The 21,956-nt window shown below is 50.1% G+C and overlaps 1 protein-coding gene across 7 annotated transcripts in view; it reads left to right on the forward strand.

Moving 5' to 3' along the window:
• The window catches only part of LOC146198079 (uncharacterized), a 140,633-nt gene that overhangs the window by 114,328 nt on the left and 4,349 nt on the right, over positions 1–21,956 (forward strand). Inside the window, exon 1 of one of the 7 annotated variants that reach the window (XM_084593393.1) lies at positions 11,051–11,349. The exons of the other annotated variants lie outside the window; for them this stretch is intronic. The gene's annotated coding sequence lies outside the window, so the exon portion shown is untranslated. Of the gene's footprint in view, positions 1–11,050; positions 11,350–21,956 lie in introns of those variants that run through there. 7 annotated transcript variants of the gene reach the window in all.

Below are 21,956 nucleotides of genomic sequence, written 5' to 3' on the forward strand. Positions count from 1 at the left end.
GAACTAAAGAAATCCCAGCTGTCCGATCTGGGCGAGATAATAACAGAGTTTGAGGCCTGCTTCGTGGACAGGCCAGGCAGAACTGATTTGACTGAGCACGATATTGAGCTGACTTCAGACGTGCCAGTGCGATCAAGGTGCTACCGATTTTCTCCAAGGCAAAGAGAAATTCTGGATAGGGAAGTAACTCGCATGCTGGAATTGGGAGTAATAAAACCCTCGGAAAGCGATTATGCTTCGCCTATGATCTTAGTAGAAGCTCCAGGTAAAGACCCTAGGCCTGTGGTAGACTACCGAAAGCTAAATTCTCTCACCAGGGATCAAGTGTATCCTATTCCGAATATTGAGGAGAGAGTAGAACAGGTCAGTAGAGCGGCATATGTGACTACGCTGGACCTTACTCGAGGATACTGGCAAGTACCGCTCACTGAACGCGCCAGCAGATACGCGGCTTTCGTCACTCCGACGGGCAGCTACCAGCCAACAATGATGAGTTTCGGGCTCAAAAATGCTCCATTTTGTTTTTCCCGACTCATGGATAGGGTTTTAAAGGGGTGTGAAACATTCGCGGTGCCTTATTTAGACGACATTGCGGTTTTTTCCGACTCATGGGCGGACCATATGGTACCTCTAAGAGCTGTACTGAGCCTTTTGCGTCAAGCTGGACTAACCGTAAAGGCCGAGAAATGTTGCCTGGCAAGGGCGACCGTGGACTACTTGGGTCACAATGTAGGTCAAGGTTTCAGGAAACCCAGCGAGATTAAGATTTCTGCGGTAGCAGACTACCCGCGGCCGAGCACGAAGACGGAAATTCGAGCATTCCTGGGTCTGACTGGGTACTACAATCACTACATCCCTAACTATTCAGCTTTGGCTAGCCCTCTGACCGACGCTCTCCGCAAGACAGAACCGACAAATGTAGTCTGGGACGAACAAAAAGGAAGCCTCCTTCGTAAACCTGAAGGCTGTGCTGATTAGCGTCCGGTATTGCGAGCTCCAGACTATGGCCGAGAATTCACGGTCCAGTGTGATGCCAGTGATCGAGGGTTAGGTGCTGTTCTCTGCCAGAGAGATGACGACGGTAATGAGCACCCCGTGCTCTACTTGAGCAGAAAACTGAGTTCTAGAGAGAGGGCTTATTGCGCGTCAGAGAAGGAATGCGCTTGCATTGTATGGGCCATTCAAAAATTGCAGTGCTATCTTGGAGGGGCCAAATTCACCGTAGAGACGGGACCATTGTCCCCTGGCTTTGGCTGCAAACTGCGACATCGAAGAACAGTCGCCTTCTTAGGTGGAGCTTGATTTTACAGCAGTACAATTTTGAAATAAGATACAAAAAGGGAAGTTAAATGGGAATGCGGACCGCGCTTAGCCGCTCTTTCTAAGCGGTCCGAGATGTTCCTCACCATGTATCCAAATTGATAATCAGGTTTTTTTTTTTTTTTCGTGCGCTTGAATATAGATGACTATGTAAAGCAGCACGTTTGGTTTTCGAGGCATACGTGGGTCCTGAACGTCTTGAGAGTGGGCTTTTCTCGAACAACAATGGCAGTTTTCTTTTGACCTGGTCTCTTCAGACGGGAGCCGAGTGCTTGCTTCGACAGGTGGTTGAGTTTCAGATAGCTCAAGCAATTTGGCCTACAACAATCAAGACAACGCGACATGCAACAGCGAGCTTCAAGCGTTCACGTGCAGGCCATTAAGTCGTCTCTTCATGCAGCAGCTGCGGCTGCTGCCCTCCGAGTCTCTTCTGGCGGGGGAGGAGGCTGTTACGACCAAGCATCCGCATTTGCGCGCTCTATTGTTCGCCTGTGGGCATGGAAAAGTTTTGTGAATATGTGGTGATGGTCCATTGGCTCTAAGTGAGCCTGTTTCCAGGAATCCTGTTTTGTAAGCATGTTTTGCTTTGTGGACAACCTGCAAATGCCAAATTGGCCCTGTCAAGAGAACGTCTGGAAAAACACAAAGAAACGTCCCCCTGCGGGAAATAGCAGGAAGTGCTTTCTTTTGTTCACCCTTCCAGTCGAGAAGTGCTATCCTCCAGTGATGAATGCCTCCTATCCAAAGGAGACGACAGAGTGACATGTCCGCTGACGTGCAGGACAAGAAAGGAGCATGACTCATACGGCCATTAAGTGATTTCCCGGGAATGCAGGAAAGATTTGCAATTGTCGAAAAGGGACCATGTTGGGAGCCCTATGCGGCGCCACGTGCACTCGGGTTTCTGAGAAGTAAAACCCCTTGTCAGAACCAGCCTGTGGTTTCTTTGCTGAAGAATAGAAATGTACCTCCTCTCCTCGCCGTTCCCAAGCTTTTCCCGCCAACAAGTGATCACGCCCAACGAATGAATGCCGGACCAGTCAGTGCTTCAGACCATCAGTGCAGTGATGTGTTCGATTGGATGCCGATACCTGAGGGGCGTGCCCTGGATTTGGTTGGTCAGCATCTTCAGAGAGGGGCTGGACATAGGGGGTTTTTAAGGACGCTGCAGAGCACGAAATGTCGCTCTGAGCCCTGGGTAAACGGCTCATCCAGTCGCTTCTCGCTATGAACTCTTAACGCTTTCCATTTTGCTGATGTACCCTTCTTTTTCATGTAAATATTCTTGTAAATACGTTTTCTCAAAGTGCCAGTAAACCTGCTTGTACATATTTTACCAACTTCGAAGATTCAGTCCTTCTTCAACCCGGAGTCTCTGCACGCTACCAAGTGAAGGCCGGGTCGCCATAGCCCCAGCGTCACGACAGCGTGCGTGCTCGTCGGCGGCGGAGAGGACCTTCCGCCCAAAAAGCACATTTCGTGACTGCGCTAAATCTTCCGCGTTTTTCACAAGGTCCTTAGTGGACTGCATGGCGGGAGGCGGTCGCGGGATTTAAGATGTCCCAGGAAGAGTCGCTTTTGAGAGCGTTTGATGACTGTGCATTTACTAATATGAGACGAAATAACGAGCCGCTTCAGAAGCTAGTCACAAAAGCGTCTGAAGCGAGCAGAACCAAGCCATGCATTACTGTATTCAAAGCTAGGCACTTTCTAGATGTCCGTGCGTCCGCTAGAATCGAAGCGACTCGAATCACTGTCGACTTCAAAACACTAGTGTTCTCACTATCGCACTTCGGCGCCTCGATTTCCTGTTGCTCTTACTGTAAAGAGGGAAGAAAAAAGAAAATACATAATGAAGCTCAGGACCGTGACGTGTTCTGTTGCCATTTATTGTTGTCAGTCTTGCTAATTGGAGAGATATGTCAGGTTCTGACGTGTGCTATGCTCGTACGTTACTTCATTTCCTCTGAAATACACGTATATGAGCGGGTCGTTCATAGATGGCTCATTCACGCAGCCCATAGAGAAAGTTTAATGCCTCTTCGTATGAACACCGCAGGTCTCCTTTATTTCGACACTGTTTCAGCAATATCCTTTCCTAAAAACCAGTGCAAAGCGAAAAAGAAGGTGAATAAAGCAGCGGTAGAGATGAGGACACATGCATCGTCGCCAGGGGTCGGTTCGGAGTACCGAGAAGGCTGCCTGCCTGCCTGCCTGCCTGCCTGCCTGCCTGCCTGCCTGCCTGCCTGCCTGCCTGCCTGGTATAGAGCAAAACGGCTGCCGTCGCATCACGCGCATAATGGATTAAGAAGACGTAGGGTGGTGGCGATTGCGCAAGATACGCAGGCAGGCAACGCGCTCGACTCAACGGAGGCAGCTCCAGCGGAGGAAAGTTTGTCTCGGCCGGAAAGTCAGCCTTATTTAGCTTTCCTGCCCTGGACCTGCTGGACCTTCTATTTTTCTTCGCTCCTTGATATATCTTTGTTTCCACTCCGGGGCCTGCACGCCTCCTCTTTCTTTTTTCATTCTCTCACAACGCTGGCGCCCTCCCACTTGGCGTTTCCTTTTTATCGCCGGCCATGTGTGAATCACGCGAAAACAGTCTTCTTTCGCAACTCGAAAGTGCGCACGCCATCCACGCTCGTATCGTAGCTCTTGGGCGTAGCACTCTGGCCGACGGCGAGTGAGGCCAGAGAAAAGCCGGCACGAAGTGTATATGGCCGGGTCTTGCTCTCAGGCGCAATGTCGCCTGCTACAAACTAACGTGATATTCCGTCAAAGTTAAAGGCAAATATACGTGTCCACGTACGGAGTAGGTTCTTGTTAACGTCTCTACGCTCGACGGAAACTCCAGGACTGTAGTATATGTCGCCGACTCTGGTGGAATCCTACATTGCTGTTCGGTTTGGATCTGGCATACGCCTTGGTTGAAGCTATCGTGGCTGTCCTTGACTGGCAGTGCTGTTTTGTAACTGCGCTGCACGAACCAAGGTATGACGGTGCATTTGGAGCTGGCAACAGTGCCTTAACAAATGACTGATGACGTTGGCAAACGAAAACAAGCCCGCGAGACACTTCGATAGTTACGTTAGGAGAGCTTGATGGAGTCTACAGCTTTTAATATGCCCAAGACCGCCGATCGGAAAACAAGATATTTTATACCCATATGCCCCGGCAAGGCGAAAACGAGTAGCTTCGGGCGTATACTGGCATCGATACTCAGCACCTCCAGCGCTGTGGGACGAGGCTTGACCGATCGTTTTATTCAAAGCTCTAAGTGGGAAGATAAGCGGTGATAGTAACAATGTTCATATGACCGATGAAGTTGGCAAACGGCTCTCCCAGTGATTTCAGTCGTAAGTACACATCGGTGCTGCCTACTAGGTGTAGCATACATTTTTTTAAATTTGTTTCTTTCGCTTTACGTAAATTGAACGCTGGTTATGAGAAAAGGAGAGGGCGCAGTAACTGCCTCACGCCTCGGCGGGTACCTCAACAGCGCCTCGACTGGAGGGATGGAGGAGGGAGTGATAGAAAACGATGAAGCGGTACCGGAGTGGAATACTCCTGAACAATTTCTGCCACCTGGGGAATTTTCAGCTTTTAGCACTATCGCACAGGGCACGGGCGCCTTTTGCGCTTCGTCTCCCCCGAAATGGTCCTTGTATTCTCCGGCACGCAACAGACACTGATACAAAGCATTTACTTACCGTCGTAAAGAACATCCAGCTCATGCACTTGTGCACATAATCCGGCCGTGTAGTTCTTTTGTAACGAATTATAATGCGTCTGTGAGCGCATCGTTAATAACCTGCTCAAACGAACGCCAGGGACTTCTGGGCCACTCTTCCGGGGTTCCCGAGTGGGTCCGCGCGAGTGCTGAGATGCGCGGGGGGTCGAGCACGAAACAAGCGAGTTCAGCTGCCCTTCGCACTGAGGAGAGACGGCGCACAAGAAGGGCAACTGGAAAAGCCGGGAAGAGGTTAACCAAAGCGCGGCCGTCTATGTAGTGGAGCGTTTGCCTCTTTCGTTCGCTGTCGCAATTCCGCGCCCATAGGAGTCATTAATGCCATCGCACATTGTATTCGCCGGCTATGTATACACCCGGAACAAAAGCTTTTTGCTTGCAAGTGATTAATATAAAAACTCCGTCTCGAGGCTGGAGGGGAGGTATCGGAAGGGTGACCCTCACTGACACGGGCGAGCCGTAAGGTGACCGCGAGAGAAAGCGAAGGCTCGCGATGACGAGCGCCGGGAAGGATGTAACGGGAGAAGTCCAGACAGGTTTGATTACGCGAAGTCTCGTGCGGCCGCTTCCACTGCGGTGCTGTGCAGACGTTTGATTTTTTTTTTTTTTTTTTCCTATCGTGGCGGGGCAGAGCGAGGTTAGCGGGTTTTGCTTTCGCGCGATCGAGGCGAGCGATATGCAGATCGCGCGGATCCCGCTGCTCTGCGTCGTCACCCCGCGGACAGTTCAGGATCCCGCTGCGCATGTGTGCAGCCGCCGGACGCGTGCGCTCAGTTTCTTCCGCCAGCTGCGGCAGATATGTGGGAAGGCTGCGTCGTGGAGCAGATACATGTTCTGCAGGCTGTGCGGTATATAGATTATAGCTTTATATTACAGGTCATGCCATTCCGATATTAATGGGCTCGTACAGTAGACGTAACTCGTACCTGGTACCTTGTCTTGCCGCATTTCGAAATGCTTCAAGCGTAGACAATTCAGAAGAGGAGGGAGTTAGAGGAAATGCTATGGAAAAACAGAATCCAGGGGAGCAGTAGAACTCTTCACTCTCTTATGCTTGCGGGATAAACAACAAAAAAACAAATGCCAGTGACGGCTAGACGCAAATGAAACCGTGCACCGAAATTTTGGTGCATGTCGAAGGGCCGGCCGTGTCTAAATCACTTCGATCGTGCCTCGTCATCATATGGTCTGCCACACGCTGCTGATTCGGCACTTATGCACAGATCGCCTTGAGTGCGACAAATAGCGCCGCAGGTCCCTCAATCATCGTCAGGCCTGGAAAATTGACTAAAGATCCGCTGTTCTAAGCAAAGGACCAGCTCACGGCTGGCCTCTTGTACGAAATAACGCGTCACACCTGCACGCGGGAAGAACGTCGCGGTGGAGACGACCGGAAACCAAAGACAGCGTGGGGATGCATATATTATTTTGAGGCTACCCAAAAGTAATATGAAATAATAGAGAACCCTCCTCGTCTTTGGGCGGTGGTGGGCTCGACCCCTTCTACCGCCGGTAACCGACAGGTTTCTTCAACCGATTGCAATCGCCCCCTAGTGCTTTTACAGCTCTCCTCAGGTTACGTACTGCATGTGAAAGGAGCCTGATCTTCCAATCACTTTTACCGCTGACTGAACGTGCAACTACATGCTGTTGCTACCCTGGAGGTGCAGGAAAAATGCTTCACTGTCGTACACTTCTTTGGAAAACCGGCACGTTTTAGTGCGTGACCTCCATACGGAAACACTGCGTCATCGAACGGAATGAGCTACGGGCCTTGCTAGCAAGAAAAGCTGAAGGACTTGCGGCGACTGGCTTCATAAGTTGCCTGTGAAAGGAAATAAAATGAGGTTGCATTCTCTATTCAGATTGCAGTGATGTAAAGAAGCAAATAACGTCAGGTAACGGTGACCGTTTCTGTTTTTTTTTTTTTTTCCTGCCCATGCAAAGTGTGTATTTATACATTTTCAAAACTGATCGTTTCGGAACGTTGATAGGAAGGAACACCTGTATTACCTAAATGAAATCTGTGAAAATCCACAAGGAAAACTTTCATAAAGGACAATAATTTTTCTATTTATAACCTTACCACTGACGCCGGTGCAGGGAAACCATTTCGCGGCCAACGGAGAACGAATGGCGCAGTCGGGGGGACGGAAGGGGCTATGTTTGCATTTTTGTCCTTAGCGGCAAGGCCCAGCGCAAGCCTCTAGTACACCCGCTTACTACTAGATGAGCTAACGGGAAGGCCGGCTCGTAGCAGTGTCTGAGCGAGGCCGAATTAATCGGCCGCTCTGACTGACTGGCAGCAGCAGCAGCAGCCGCTCGACTACGACGAGGCGCACTGCACGGAGAGCGGAAGCACATTGTACATGTACTCGTGCGTCACTTCATTTCCCATCTGTAGCGCCAAGGGGAAAAAAAAAGAACAAAAACAAAAAACGGAGGAAAGGGTCATTGAGCTTTCTGCCTACAGTGGACACAAATGCGAGCGGCAGTACAGCACCCACGCCACGACGGGCTTCATTCATTGTGGACCTCGGATGTCGGGCAGGCCTTTCTCTCCCGCATGCTGACCGATATTGCGCGTCAGAGCTCGGCAGAGCTCGGTATTATGACACGCAAATCCCTGCGCTGCTCGGGCCGGAACAGAGACGCGGCGTTGGGCGCGCGCACTGAGAAAGACACATATAAGTGAAAGGGGGGGGGGGGGGGAGAGAGAGTTGGAACCTTGGCCCGATTGCGCCTTCCGGCAATTGTGTCCCCTCCCTCGCCCACTGCCGCGCTGCCTGCCGCAGTAGCTCTATAGTAGCCCCGTTTTTAACAGTCTCCGCTCTCCCAGAGGTTTCGGCGTCGCGACAGCAAGGCGGCGTGATGCGCACACATCGTTGAACCCTGAGTCACGTGGAAAAAAAAAAAATGGATCCGAACGCACACTCCCAACAAAAGCTAAAGCGCATTGTCCCGGCAGTGTTTACATAATTCAGCTTGGTTGTTGACGTGGCGCCTGTGGAATATGTTTCGTTTTGTTTGTAATGGTTTAACGTTCCGAAGCGGCTCAGCCGCTCAGGATATGAGGGAGGCCGTAGCGGAGGGCTCCGGAAATTGCGACCACCTGGGGGTTATTTTACGTGCACTGACATCGCACAGCACACGGGCGCCACTCCGTTTCGCCTCCGTGTAAAAAACGGCCACCGCGTTCGGGATCGAACCTGAGCCGCTGCGGGTGACGGGAATAATCTTCGATAAAAAAATGCACTTTGAAACAGTAGATACTGGCTGTTGTTGTTCTACATTTCTCTAGAAGTAATTACATGTATTTCAAAAGTTGGGGGAAACCTAAGTGTTCTCCCAAGGAGGGTTCCGCAATAACGTCAGCAGGTCCCACCCCTTGTTCTGCTCTTACTGTGAACACTGCGGAGCTAAGTGCGCGTACAAGATCTGCGTTTGTATCCACTAGTTCCCTGTTGACGCAGGTGTAGCTTGCCCGGCTCACGACTGGAAAAACGGAGATTTTATTTCGTCACTGCTTGGCTATGAAGTTACGCCTTTCTTGACGAATCCGGATTCTGTTAGCGCTCGTCGAGTTTTATGCTGAGCGGGACGTGCAACTCTACTGCATAAAGACTGGCCCCCCGTTGCTTTGACTCGCTATGAACTCGCGTGCTAGATGGGCAGATACGCGCGCATCACTCCCAGCAGCCCATCCTGCCGCCCCCTGTGCCTCGGATACAGATTTAAAGAAAGGGGTGTCCCTGCCCCTTCCTTTTTTTAACCAAAAAATAGGGTTCAAAAATGGCGCTGCCTCCCCCTCCCCCCTCCCTCCCTGCTACACGCGCTCCCTGGAGTGGCCCATAAATCCACCTCTGCTCCACCTTCCTGTGCCTTCCATCCCTTTCCTCACCGCGTTGCTAAGGTCAAGGAGATAAAATTGCGAGGGTCTTTACCGACTAAACTTAGTAGTGAAAGGCGAAAGCCTGAGTGCCGCATTCTGCTACGCAATTGACACTGATTGGTATTTAGTTAAAAAATAACGAACCAATTAATTATGAAATACTTAATTAATGAGCTACTTATTAGTCATCAAATGATAATTATTTTCATCAATGCATTAATTAGTAATTCCTCATTGATTGATATATGGCCGTATAAGGCACGCATTCGCGTGCTGGTGCTCTGTGATTGGTCGAGACCTCTATGACGTCATCCCGCCTGGGCCAATCAGAATGCCGCAAAAGCGGCACATTTTGTCCACGCCAGCATGAGCCATTAAAGGCTTTCGCCTTAAAACCGCGTGGAGACATGACAAACAAGGGAAGTAACATTGAACAAGGCGGCAGGACAAGGCGCAGAACGCTAGGGTGCCTCGTTGGGCGCGCCTTCAACGGTAGGGAAGCGGGCGTTTCGAGGCACCGTACAGAATGATACCATGCACCATACCAGGCACCATACAGAACCATGTACAATATACCTGTGCTATCCGTATCAAATCAAAACTGGTCGGGCGTCTATCCAAAGTGAGACAGTAACCACGCATTTCCCTTCATGCAGCTAGGCCGAGACGCGTCGATAAACATCCGGCGGTGCAGAAAAAAAAGAAAAAAGAAAGCACGGAATTTCTAAACTAAAAAACGCCGGTTGCTATGTATGTTCTTATAACCAAGGAACAACCTTAGCTGGTAACTTGTCACATATAGTATACAGAAGTGAAGTCGGTTCAGCAGGAAGGGACAGAGGTATCAGCCTTTAAACAAACCTGGCAGACCAAGGCCTCAGGGTGAGACGCGTCATTTTTTACTACATATTGTAATGTGCTCAAGGATTGGTTCTAGACCGTCCAACGGAGAAACACTTGTCGACTCGCACTTTATGGATGACTGCTTCCGGTCACATATCCGATTAGTTAGCCCTATTCTATCGGAGGAGTTCAGGCCCGCAGCGCGGGTCCAGTGAAGCAGTTCAGATCAGGCTCCCAAAGTCACGGTTCGAGCTTTCATCGACCCTTCGTTGTTTTCGAAGTTGCATATGCATGCGACTGGTCCGGCCCTATTACTCCTAGCGTTTTGGGTTGTTTTGTGGTATCGTTTTTTAATGTTGGACTACCATTTTCGAAATTCCGTGCTATCAACCCAAATGAGCACGCACGCATGGGATGGGAGTGTCGGGATGCATGTGTCCGCAGTGTATATGGTATGCACGTGTCTTCCGATTCTTGTAAAAACATGAGGGCCGTAAACTCAGTTACTTGTACACTTCCCCTACCCTTACAGCGTCATTTTATCGTTCGCAAGAAGGGTTCTCCGTAAAGCGAGCGCGTGTGCCCGAAGCGCCCAAGCTTGGCGACCGATCCCCGACTGTGTGACCGTCGGCGAGCCAACCTTGGGAAACGCACGTGTCGCAACAGCAGCGCGGGCCGCGTAATAGATTTCACTGCCGTTCTTTTCCACCAGCTCCGCGACGCGTCGTTGCGTGCCGCCACGAATAAAAGCACCCAAGCGCGTAGAGGGTGCGCGAGCACGCGCGTCTAGCCTCCGGGCTCCGACACACACATTCGTTCCTGCCGCGGCGTTCCGATTCCGAATGAGTTTCCATATAACCGCGGTGGACCGGTCCTCGCAACGGCTTGGTTTCTTCCGCCTGGAGAGTAGTTGTAGTACTACACGGGACCGGCCCACATGGCTGCGTCCGCCCCACTGCGTGCGCTCTCGAAACGGGTCACTGTCAGGCAGTGCTGCCGTGACGAAGCTTAAAAATGGCCGCCGCCGAGCGCGCACTCCAAGCATGACCCGAGTCGTATAATGATCGGCCTCGATCGCGCGACGCCTCTGTTGGAAGTGGATGCGTGTATGCGCTTGGGTATACATGCGCCTGCGTGTGAGTTGGCGATATTCGCGTAACCGTGTAGATACTTCCTCCTCTCTTCTTCCACCAGCTTCATTACGCGTATGATCAGTTGGTGTGTTATTGGATACACGGCTGGATGACACCAAAACGCCTTCGCCTCGCTGTTTCAGTATCCTACCTGGACTGTATACGAGCCGCTCGCGAGAGGCGACACAAAATGGGCTTGGCCTTCTCATCGTTGCAGCTGCTAAGCTCAGCGAAGTGGAACGCGTGGACTCGGCTGAATTAAGACGGTGACTCCATTCCGCGTTGCTTCGGGAACGCTGAGGCGGAAAGCCGAAGGCATCCGTGTCGTACGTTCTGTAAAAGTACCGTCATTCATTTGCTGCTGGGCCACGGGCTGTTCGTCCGGCCAGGCGTTTATTGAACGACGTGAGAATGTGAGTGAGCAATTTGCAGTTTCTTCTTTTTTTCTTTATCTCGGATCAATTCTTTATTTTTATTGAGAGTCAGAATGGGGAGAACAGCGCAGTCGAAGCAAAGGGTGTTTACGGCTCTTACCTTTTATGGAGCACTGAGAAACGTCCCCTCCTCGATATCTTTATCAGCGTAACATCTATTTCTGAGCCACACTGGTCATCATATATGCTTTTTTTTTCTCTATCAGACAATAAAGTAACTGCTTACAAACATACATGCGAACCTTCATCGAAATCATCTGGCCCGCAGGGTTCATACACGCACTTTGAACAGCACTGCTGAAGCTTTTAATTTCCGGAGAGTATGAGCATATCCCTCGTTGTCACCCCTACTCATCTGTGGAACTTCAGTGATGCAGTAAATATACTTCACCGTGCACGAGCAGATTTATGGGTCAATCTTGGTACGGAGGTCACGCTCGAACCACGTACTAATTGGACTTTTTCCCGGAAAAAGAAATGGGGCTCAGCATAGTTTTATCTAAACATTTCTCACTTAAGGAACTGACCCTGGCCACACGACTTCATGGTGAGACTTGCGAGTTGAACACTCTTGTCAATGACTGGACTTATGTGATGGTGCTTGTGTGCGGCGGAGTTTGGTAATCATTCATCTCAATTGCAATCAAGCAACCAATTAAATCTCCGAATTAGGAGGTAGACGGCCTTTTACACGAGATCCTTATCGCATTGCACTAGGTTTTGTCTCGGGAAGTCGTCTGGACGATGGGATGGTGTGCGAAGCTCGGTTCCCCGCCAGAATTCCTGGCCGTCGCGCACGTTTCCGTCACTGGAGCAGCGCTGAGTCATGCTTGATGTGATGAAACGCGATATCAGCCTCGCCGTCCGCGCATCTTGACATTTCTCGTTTATTCTTTTCGTTCGGCGTTCGCCTTGCCTTCTTTATAAGTCCATTCATGTCGTCTACGCGCACCCTTGCAAACAGTTTTGCACTCGAAAGGATCCGCCTAGCCTGGAAATCGATGTCGGCGGTGTAGTCTCCCTAAAGGAGGTGTTCGCAATCGCATGCTGCTGCCGCTGAAGCTAGAGCAGATACCACGAGCAGCGAGATATGCTTATTAGGCCGCTTAAAAACTGCCTTACATTTAGAGCTGTCCACGACTAAAATTTTGTTCCGTACTCTCACTTTCTTTTTTCCTTTCTATGATGTACTTGGCTTTTCTTTGCAAAGGCAGGACGCGTATGTCCACTGCGAGATCAGCAGAGTCGCGCATTTAATGTGACCCCCATTAATTCGCATGAAACGCGGACGATTCGGACTGCCGGTGTGGTCGTGATCTGCGCCCGCGCACAAGTATCTGGCACCAGCCACTCGTCAATGCGTGCGCTTTTGGTCCATTCTATCGGCTTCCTTAGCAATCGTCTAATTTCAGTCTTGCCCGCACTCCTTTATGACACGCCATTAAGCAGCAGTAAGCGTTTCAGCGTTCAGAGTTCCCCGCCGCAGGAAAGTAATGCTGCCGCGTACTTTTGTAGCGAGAGCTACACTAGGCCAGCCACTTCGCCATTTCGCCGTGATCGCTTTCTTCGTGGTCGCACCTTGGCCGCGGTCGCACTTGTCTTGAGCCGTTGCCTAGCAACCGCTAGAAGAAGAGGAGGAGGTCGTGGGAGGCGATAGCTGCCAGTTGACATGACCGAACACTAACTGGACGTAGGACTTCCTGACATTACTTTTGGCAGGGGCTGCCAACTCGGGCCTCTCCTTTCATATGGGAGGTTGATATCACAATCAGCCTGCCAAAACATTTGCATTCACGTTATCCCTAGGCAACGCAGGCACGTTCATATACGGCTCGATTAAAGCGGCCGGCTTTATACTATGTTGGCTGGTAGTTTACGTTAATTATCGCGCCATCGAGAAGGTGGGAGTGAAAACAGAGAGAAAGAGGTGCCGTAGTGGACGGCTTCGGATCACCGCGCGATAGTCTTTCGCTTCATCGCACGTAAGTGGTCAAAAGTGCTCCCTATTGCATAAAGCTGAAGCCATAGAACAAACTACTAAGTTCAAAAGCCACGTCTTTACTTTCAAGCTGAACCTAAGCGTAGCCATGCAGATAGCTCTCGCGTAACGCCAGGTGGGTGTCCGTGCTATGGTCTTTCCAGTTGTGATGTATGGATGCGAGAGTTGGACTGTGAAAAAGGCTGACCGCCGAAGAATTGACGCGTTTGAATTGTGGTGCTGGCGAAGACTCTTAAGAGTTCCTTGGACTGCCAGAAGATCAAATCAGTCGATATTGTCGACCATAAACCATGACTGCTCATTGGAGGGTCAAATTCTAAAGTTAAAGCTCAGCTACTTTGGTCATCTGATGAGAAGAGAGGAGTCGCTGGAGAAAGATTTGATGTTGGGAAAGGTTGAGGGTCGCCGGAGAAAGGGTAGGCAGCGAACGCGATGGTTAGATGGCATTCTCGAGGCATTGCAGATGAAGCTATGTGATGTTAAGAAGATAGTGAGAGACCGGAAAGCGTGGCGTGACATGGTCCATAGGGTCACGAAGAGTCGGACACGACTGAACGCCTGAACTGAACTGAACGCCAGGTTTAACCGCAGACTAAACCACAGCTAATTTTCTTCTTCACATTTCTCAGCTTCGTCCCGGCCGGATTCTAGCCAGCTGGCCGAGTGCGCTTTTGCTCAGCTGTTGGGTGACGACAGTTAATTTATTTGCTGGTCGCCGTTAATTTCTTTCCAGACGCACCCTTATCGTTCAGCAGCCGAAGCTTTTCCGTCGCTTTTGTCTCGCGTTCTTCTGCGGTTCCTGTGCACCGAAACAACAAACGCGCCAGACATGCACTGTTTGTATGGTGGGACCTGCTCACACGCGACGAGGCCGCTTACTAACTACAAGAAGACGTCGCTGCTCTGTTTTCATCTCATGCTGAGTTAAATACCGCCGCCCAGGACTTTGCCAGAAATTGTTCTATGTTGTGGCTGATTTCTGGCAGAATTTCGGATGTTTGTGACAAATTGGGACCTTCGGATAATTCAAATATTTTGCGGCACCTTAAATTCCGACTAAACGAGGTTTACTACGTGCTTCCAACCTGCTTTCTTTTTGTTTATTTAAATATAACGGAAACGGACGCTGTATTTAATTACGCAGTATTTAAATAATGCAAAATGTAATTTCACTACGAACTTGCAACCCCCCCCCCCCCCCCCCTCCCAACGCACGAAGTATTTCATCAAGCCAGAAGTGACGCGTTTCACTGGATGGCCTGTACTACTGTTCTGTCGCTGTTAGTTATTCACTTGATGAAGCATAGTGCTAGTCTTCGTTATGAAGTTTCCTCATCTCTTTGAACACCTTTATCAACAATGGTCTCAGAGCAGCAGATTGTCGTCCCAGTTGAGTGATCAAATTTACGTTTAGTTAGGTGGACGGCTAGAGATAAGTTTTGGGGGGGGGGGGGGGGGGGGGGGGGGGGTGGTGGCTTGCGGCTTGCCCCCCCTTATAGATTAAAACGAAGTGGCATTTCCGACCCACGCTCTTTGTAGAGCGGGCAAGCCGCAAAGCTTACATACCTGGCCGCCCACCGATCCAAATGCTCCACAACTTGTCGACGGTCTGTTGCTTTATGGCGAGGTTTCCGTGACAGAATGTCTTCCTTTTTTTTTTCTATTTTTTCTTTGTCAGTTCTCCTTAGGTGCACATTCCTGGAACCGCTTTCTCAATCTCCGCGCAGGCTGCTCGGTTTGTCTTTCCTTTCTTTGCCGCTCATCAATTCGCTCCGTGACGATTCTCCGGCCTCAAATTCCTTCAGAAAGAGCAGAGGTGAGCTCCTCCGCCGAGCATGTTTTCTTCGCGCCCAATCCGCCGTTACTGACGATGGGCGGTCGCCTTGCAGGATATATAGCAATCAATCCTTGACATTCTTTCCCAAAGTGACGTTTTCGGAATCTTCGCATCGCGTTCCACTTGCAGCGTCGAATAACCGTCCTCAGTCGACGGCGTTCTCGCCCTTGTTTTCTTCCCGCGAAGCGAAAAGCGCGCGCTAAACTGCAGCGGGAAGCGCCGCGGCGCAGCGGGGAAGAGCGCGCGCGTCGATGCGCTGTGTCGAGCGGCGGTGCGCGCTTGCAGGTTCCGCAAAGGCGCGCGGCCAGGCAAGGCTTATGCAAACGTACCGGGGTTTTCATCGGTGACGTAACGGCAGAGACTCGAGTTGGCCTGCTTTCGTGCATTTCGTGTGATTAGCTCTGAATGTGAACCTCGCTCCTCTGCCACCGCGAACATCAGTCGCGCATGCGGGCGCGTACGTTTTGAAGGGTCCAATAGGTAGGGAGGGTCCGCGCGACCCGCCTCGTTTGTTTAGCCCTCGGCTTCTCGAGACGTCTTATTACACAACGAACAGCAAGGAGGTTTCTTCTTCTTCTTCTTCTTCTTCTTCTTCTTCTTCTTCTTCTCTTTATTATAGCGCGGGCAGTTTGCCCTGCAGCGCCCGCTCTAAACTTTTGTCGACAGGCGAACCGCTCGCAGAATGGTTGTAGCCGCGAGCGTGTGTGAGCGCGTGGAAGACGAACTACGCTTTGTGGCGCTTTGTTGTTGTCCCGGGTCTGTGCACTACTGCGTTTGTCGGACTCGTTCATTATGCACAGCCGGAGCGGGCTGCGCGCTTTTGCACAGCGCGGACTGATCAGTCCTTTGGTGTGACGCGCGGGTACGCGCCCTACCGCAATTTCTCTGCGGCGCTCCGGACAGGCGTGGTGTGTACGTATTTATTTGAAGCGGCGCTTACGAGTGACGTGAAGGACCGATGGTTTGGCGGAAGTGGAGTGCGAGGGGCGGGCCACCGGGAGCTGACGTTGGCATGAATGAGAGTAGATTAAGTGGGGCAACGGGCACGTTGTCTTGTCGGTCTTCTCAGTGGCTAAAGTAAGATAGAAATTTACGAGTAGGCAGGAAAAAAAAAAAAAAAAAAAACAAAGACGGGAGTGTAAGCGAGTGTGCTGAGAGGCATCAAGGGTATGCAGTGCAGTTCCTCATTGCTCGCGGAATGCCTCAGCTGTTTTTAGCTCAAGATTGCCCCCTAGAGATCACAATTCTTATGTTTAAAAAACAAGAGTGCTTTCAAAAGCACTCATGCCTTGTTCAGTTTTAAGTCACCGCCGTTTTCCGCATCCTGCGGTAGCAGCCTTCACGGCGTCGGGGTGTCGACTGCCAGCTGTGTAACGTTCTGGCTGTTTCGTTTTGTTTTTCGCAGGAAACGGTAGGAGGAGGTGGGGGGGGGGGGGGGGCAGGGGTGAACAGGTCCGGTAGCTTAAACGCCCTGTATTAACTTCCGTTTCTCACGAATGCTTTCGAATTCCGGGTCGGTTGTCTTGTAGCTTCAAAGACGGCCAACTGCACCTGGCTGCTGTATCGTTCGGACTTTGCTGTATATCGCCAAGTTCTGCTTTTATTAAAAGCGCCATACGTACAATGCTGGCGGCTCCTTCTCGGCAAAACCAACTACCACATTAGCGACAGCAGCGACACCGCTCTCACAGACTACGGCGTCATTGGTGCGAACAGAACCAGACCGACAACAAATGGAGCCGTTTCGTGTCCCCGTAGAGGGCCTCACTCTGTGGGATGTCCTGCGTGTACAACACAACGCGATGGCGAAAGCTCAGGTGCACGCGTCGGCCGCTAAGGTCCTTCGCCTCGCGGTGCCGGTTGTTGTTCTTTCGAAGCGTGGATGATGCCGCGAGTCGACGACGAAGGCGGCGCAGAGTAACGGCGCGTAACGATCGGACGCACCTGGCGCCCGATCACGACCCGCGCTGCCGGGCAATTTGTTCTGCCCCGCGGGACGGGCCAAAATAACGCTCCGGTTATTCCCGCTCTTTTGCCGGCTACCCCTGTCCGCACAGCCGCCGCCGCCGCTTCGCTGTTTGTAAACGCAGCTGCAGGTGTTGCGCCCTGCGTCTTTCTCTCGTTCAGTTATGGACACGGCGTGTACTCGCGTACGGTTACCACGGTGCTTATTGGACACGACGAAAAATTCTGTCAACCGCCACGTCACGCTCGTGGAGTTCTGAGAACGAGTCGTGTATAGCATGGTCCCCGATAACAGCTTGTGTGGCGTTGCTCTTTCTTGTTTATTGCCCTCCCCCCTTTCTCTTGGGTGTTAATAACTTCTGGGCGATATACTTAGCGATCGAAAGCGAGCTGGCCGCGTGATTGTTTGTGCACACGTGACCGTGCGCGATTGCTCGGAGATCAGACATGGTCGAAGCTTGCGCAGCGACCAAATTAAAAAAAGAAAAGGAAAGTGGCCAGAAAATGCGTGTTATTTTAAGAGCCTTGACTCACTTCGTAAGGCCGCCTCGGCCGATAAACAGCGCTCATGAAAAAAGGCACAGTCCTGCTGATTGCGAATGATAGGAGTATCAAGGATGCGGTATCGAATCCCGGCAGCAGCCGCCGCTTCTTGACAGAGGCGCAAGCGAGGTGTACTAGGGGATTGAAATCTCCGGATCCCACCACTACGGCGTACCTCATATATCATCAGTCGTTTGGGAACATAAAAGCGTATGCAATTAAAACGAACATAGGAGTAGTATGCGTGAGATGACGATTTGCTTTCGCATATAGGACCGGCTCTCTGTATACCTTAAAGTGAATTAGCATTGTAGCGATCGTGCCCTTCGATTTTCGTTTTTACGCTTTAACTGTTAAGGGCGCCCTTACCGACACGAGTTGATAACGGCGGGAATAGTAAACAGCCGTATCGTCATGACACTCACATTCAGCGAGAAACATTGATGCGTCCTTTGGTGAGAGCAGTTTGTGAGGTTCGCTCAGCATTTAAACAGCTCTAGATTGCCTCTTAGTGCGGGATTTTCGGTAAACACGTATGACTGTAGGGAAACGGATTGTTTTCTTACTCCTTGCTTGAGGCGGGCATGAGCTACTGGCAAGATTAGCGTTGAGTTAATCTTCCCGGGTCACTACGTTATCGTGGTGACTCCTAATGGTAATAACAATTAAAGACGAGGGTACGTGTCGCAGTTCTGTCACAGTTCTGGCCATTTGTCGCCACGCACATAAGTACACACAAGGGCCTCCAACTGCCACTTGGACCGCTTGAAGACCAGCTCAGTGTCCTGAACCAATAGTTTAGAAGCGAGAAGCCTTCGCTGGTAAAGACAGTCCTTCCCAGAACCGTGTACAATCCCTGCCCTCTTGAAAGAAGTGATCGAGCAGGACCGGCTCCGTCAGTCCCGTTTACACCTGACAATGCGCACTACCTCCGAGAGATTCAAAAGAGCATAGGATCAAATAGTATACTTCTTTTTGTTGCACGATAAGCAGGTGCCGCAATAATAATAATAATAATAATAATAATAATAATAATAATAATAATAATAATAATAATAATAATAATAATAATAATAATAATAATAATAAATGAGCACAGTAGTAAAAATCGTGACGCACCCATGCCAGTGCGCGGACATACGATACGACCGTTTGGAAGACCGGTGGCTCGCACTTCCACAGAACAATGCACCTCCCTGGATTGATGCCTGCCACTTTTCTGCGTGCACAAAAAAATAAATTTACGGAAACGTTTGCTGTTTCGGCGTCTTACACATGGCCTTTTCCAGAAAGTTCATACTTGTTTGGAGAGAACTTTTTTTTACTTTACTTTTGACTCTACTTTACCTTACCTTACTTTACCTTACCCTACCCTACCTTACCTTACCTTACCCTACCCTACCTTACCTTACCTTACCTTACCTTACCTTACCTTACCTCATGTGAAGTACTGACCCCATATCTACCTCTGGCGGCATCTTTTTCCATTCTTCGCACGCTCTCCGGTCCGCGCTTGCTGGGAGTGCGTCGGGATGACCTTTTCCGCGCAGCGAGGTGTACAGTCATAAAATTTATGAGCGTGAACGCGGGAAAGCGTGCCGAACTGTACAACCAGCGCAGTCTAGCGCACGCTGGCAGTAACTTCGCGAACGAGATATTCGCGGCTAAGGCTGTTAGATAAGCGGATGCACTCCCAGCCAGCTCCCGCTCACTGTCTACTTCGCACAGCGATAACGGATAACTGATAACAAAGGCGCGGGCACTAAGCGGCTGTCACTTTCCCAGGCATGCGCAAAGCGATAATCTGATGCGGGTTCCCAGCCGCTAAAACAACATGCGTTCCTTTACAAAAGGAGTGCCTGGATATTGGGCGTGCGAATTTGTAACCAATGCCGAGGAAACCTATGCATATGGTCATTTTGATGCTATTACCATTTCATCGCCGCTCAGATATTCTCAACAGTGGGATACGGTACCGTATAATTGCAGATTGACTTTCCGGGTGCGAAAAGAAAATAATAAAGTTACGTTTTAAAATAACCTTTACCAGTGGTTTCATCGAGGTGGCGCCTTCAACTGTCATGCACTACTACGTTTTGACATCTCGAGGAATGCCGTTGCTGCTTCTCTCAATATTTCGCGTTGTAGTGGCCTTAGTTATAAAAATTGACCATAAGCCAAGTCTGCAAAGACGCTCACGTTTTTCGTTCTCTTATATATATATATATATATATATATATATATATATATATATATATATATATATATATATATATATATATATACTTCGCTCTATATATATATATATCTATACATATATATATAGATGTTTGTTTTCAAGTAAAACACTACTGGCTGTATTTTGCGTGCATATATGTCAAAGACGAAACAAAGCACTGCACAGTTGCGGTTTGGAGAATAATTTTATTGAGAGTGGAGCAGAAAGAAGAATTTAGCAAAAATCAACTGCTACTCGCACTACAGTGAGAACTGTGGAAAGCATCCTGCACTTAAGGTAACTTTGAACATTTTCGCCTGCTTCTAGTAGCGAGTAGCACAGCCTTTTAGGCGAATGACATCAGCCATCCTCTTCGGTAAAGAAGAGTAGAGTGAGGCAACAAATGCGCGATCTTCACGGAGCCGCTCCCATTCTTCTTGCACCGCTTGCCAAAGGCCGTCAGCATTCGTACTTTGAAGTGGACGCCGCATCAAGCGTTGCTTCATCCGCCCCCAAACATTCTCTATAATATTCAGGTCAGAACTTTTTGGAGCCCACTGCAGGACCTCTACACTTTCGTCTTCCAGCAGCTCCTTCACAAGGCGAGACGTGTGTATAGGGGAAAGGTCCTGTTGAAAGATGAAACTGCCGTTGGGAAAGGGTCCGTGGCGAGCGTAAGGCAGCATAACGTCATTTAGAAGTTCGCTGTAACGGGCGGATGTCAAGTGGCCCTCGATACGGACCATCGGTCCCAGTCAGAGATGCGATATGGCTCCCCAGGTATTTACGGTTATGCGGCCGCTTGCGGCTACGCTTTGAATATTGGTCGGATGGTGCCTGCAAATAAAGAGTGCGCGCACGAACAATAAGCACAATTGTCAAAGAGGATATAAAGCTTCTTGAATGAGACTGGCCACTAAACTCATTCTAGCATTTGCAGCCGAAGATTTCAATTTCGAGCTGCAGTCGACATCGTAAATAAGAAGCCATTGATTGCGTGAAGCGTTTATCCTCTTCCTCCTCCTACATTTAGGATAATTCTATTGAGACGACTCAACGGGAAATAAGATACAAATGCAAGCATCACCTCTCATTTTCTAGCCGCCGGACTCTCTTCCTTCGGGCTTGTTTGGTGCAAAAGGTGGATTCATCTGTAAAGATTACTCTTTTCCAGTCCTCCGAAGTCCAGGACGCGTGTTGTTCTCCAAACTGGAGTCGCTTGGTCTTGTGCGTACTGTTGAGGAAGGGCTTCTGTGCGGCGACGCGACTGTGCAAGCCCGCTTCTTTCAGCCGGTTCCGCACAGTGGCAGGGTGGGCATTGACTCCGGTATTTTCCATGATTTCATTCGCTGTCTGAAAAGGATCGTCTGCCGCAATGATCAATTGATCCTCCGTCGTTGCTCTTGGTCGGCGCCGGTGTGGAGCATCGCCGATTCTTCCTTCTGTCTTATAGGCTTGACATATTCTGTTGACAGTCTTGAGCGGTCGGCCGGTCATGGCCGCAATAGACCGTTGGCTGTATTCTTTCAACGCTAGGTCAATGATGTGCCGTCGCTCTTCGTCGGGTACACGCGCCATGGTGTGGCTCCCGAAGAAGTGAAAGAAAACCGCTCAAGGAATTTTTTTATACGCAAAACTGCATCAGCGTTATCAAAGCATATGTGGTTTATTTTATGATCAAGAAATTCAACCAATCACAAACGTTTTAACCAGCGAGTGACGCAGAGCTCTTGGCTTTTCTTTCGCCCGTTTTTAGCTGCCCTTTCGCTCGGTTACACCGGGAACGCCGACGGCGGCACGGTTAAACCAATGAATGGGCGCATAAGAGCTGCGCTGTAAACAAAAGCACAAAAACTCCATAATTGAACAGCACGTCAGCATTCTTATCGTTACGCGCTCGGCATGTAGGATTCATATGAGTGCACCTTTCTTGAGCTGTCATCACCACGTGTTGCAGATAGCTAAAGCAGCAGATTGCGGGTCTAGAAGGGTAACAGACCGCATTGATGGCAGGGAGTGCATCC

This window comes from Amblyomma maculatum, chromosome 2 (assembly GCF_055883805.1).
Source record: "Amblyomma maculatum isolate TAMU_Amacu chromosome 2, ASM5588380v1, whole genome shotgun sequence".
Classification (NCBI taxonomy): Eukaryota; Metazoa; Arthropoda; class Arachnida; order Ixodida; family Ixodidae; genus Amblyomma; species Amblyomma maculatum.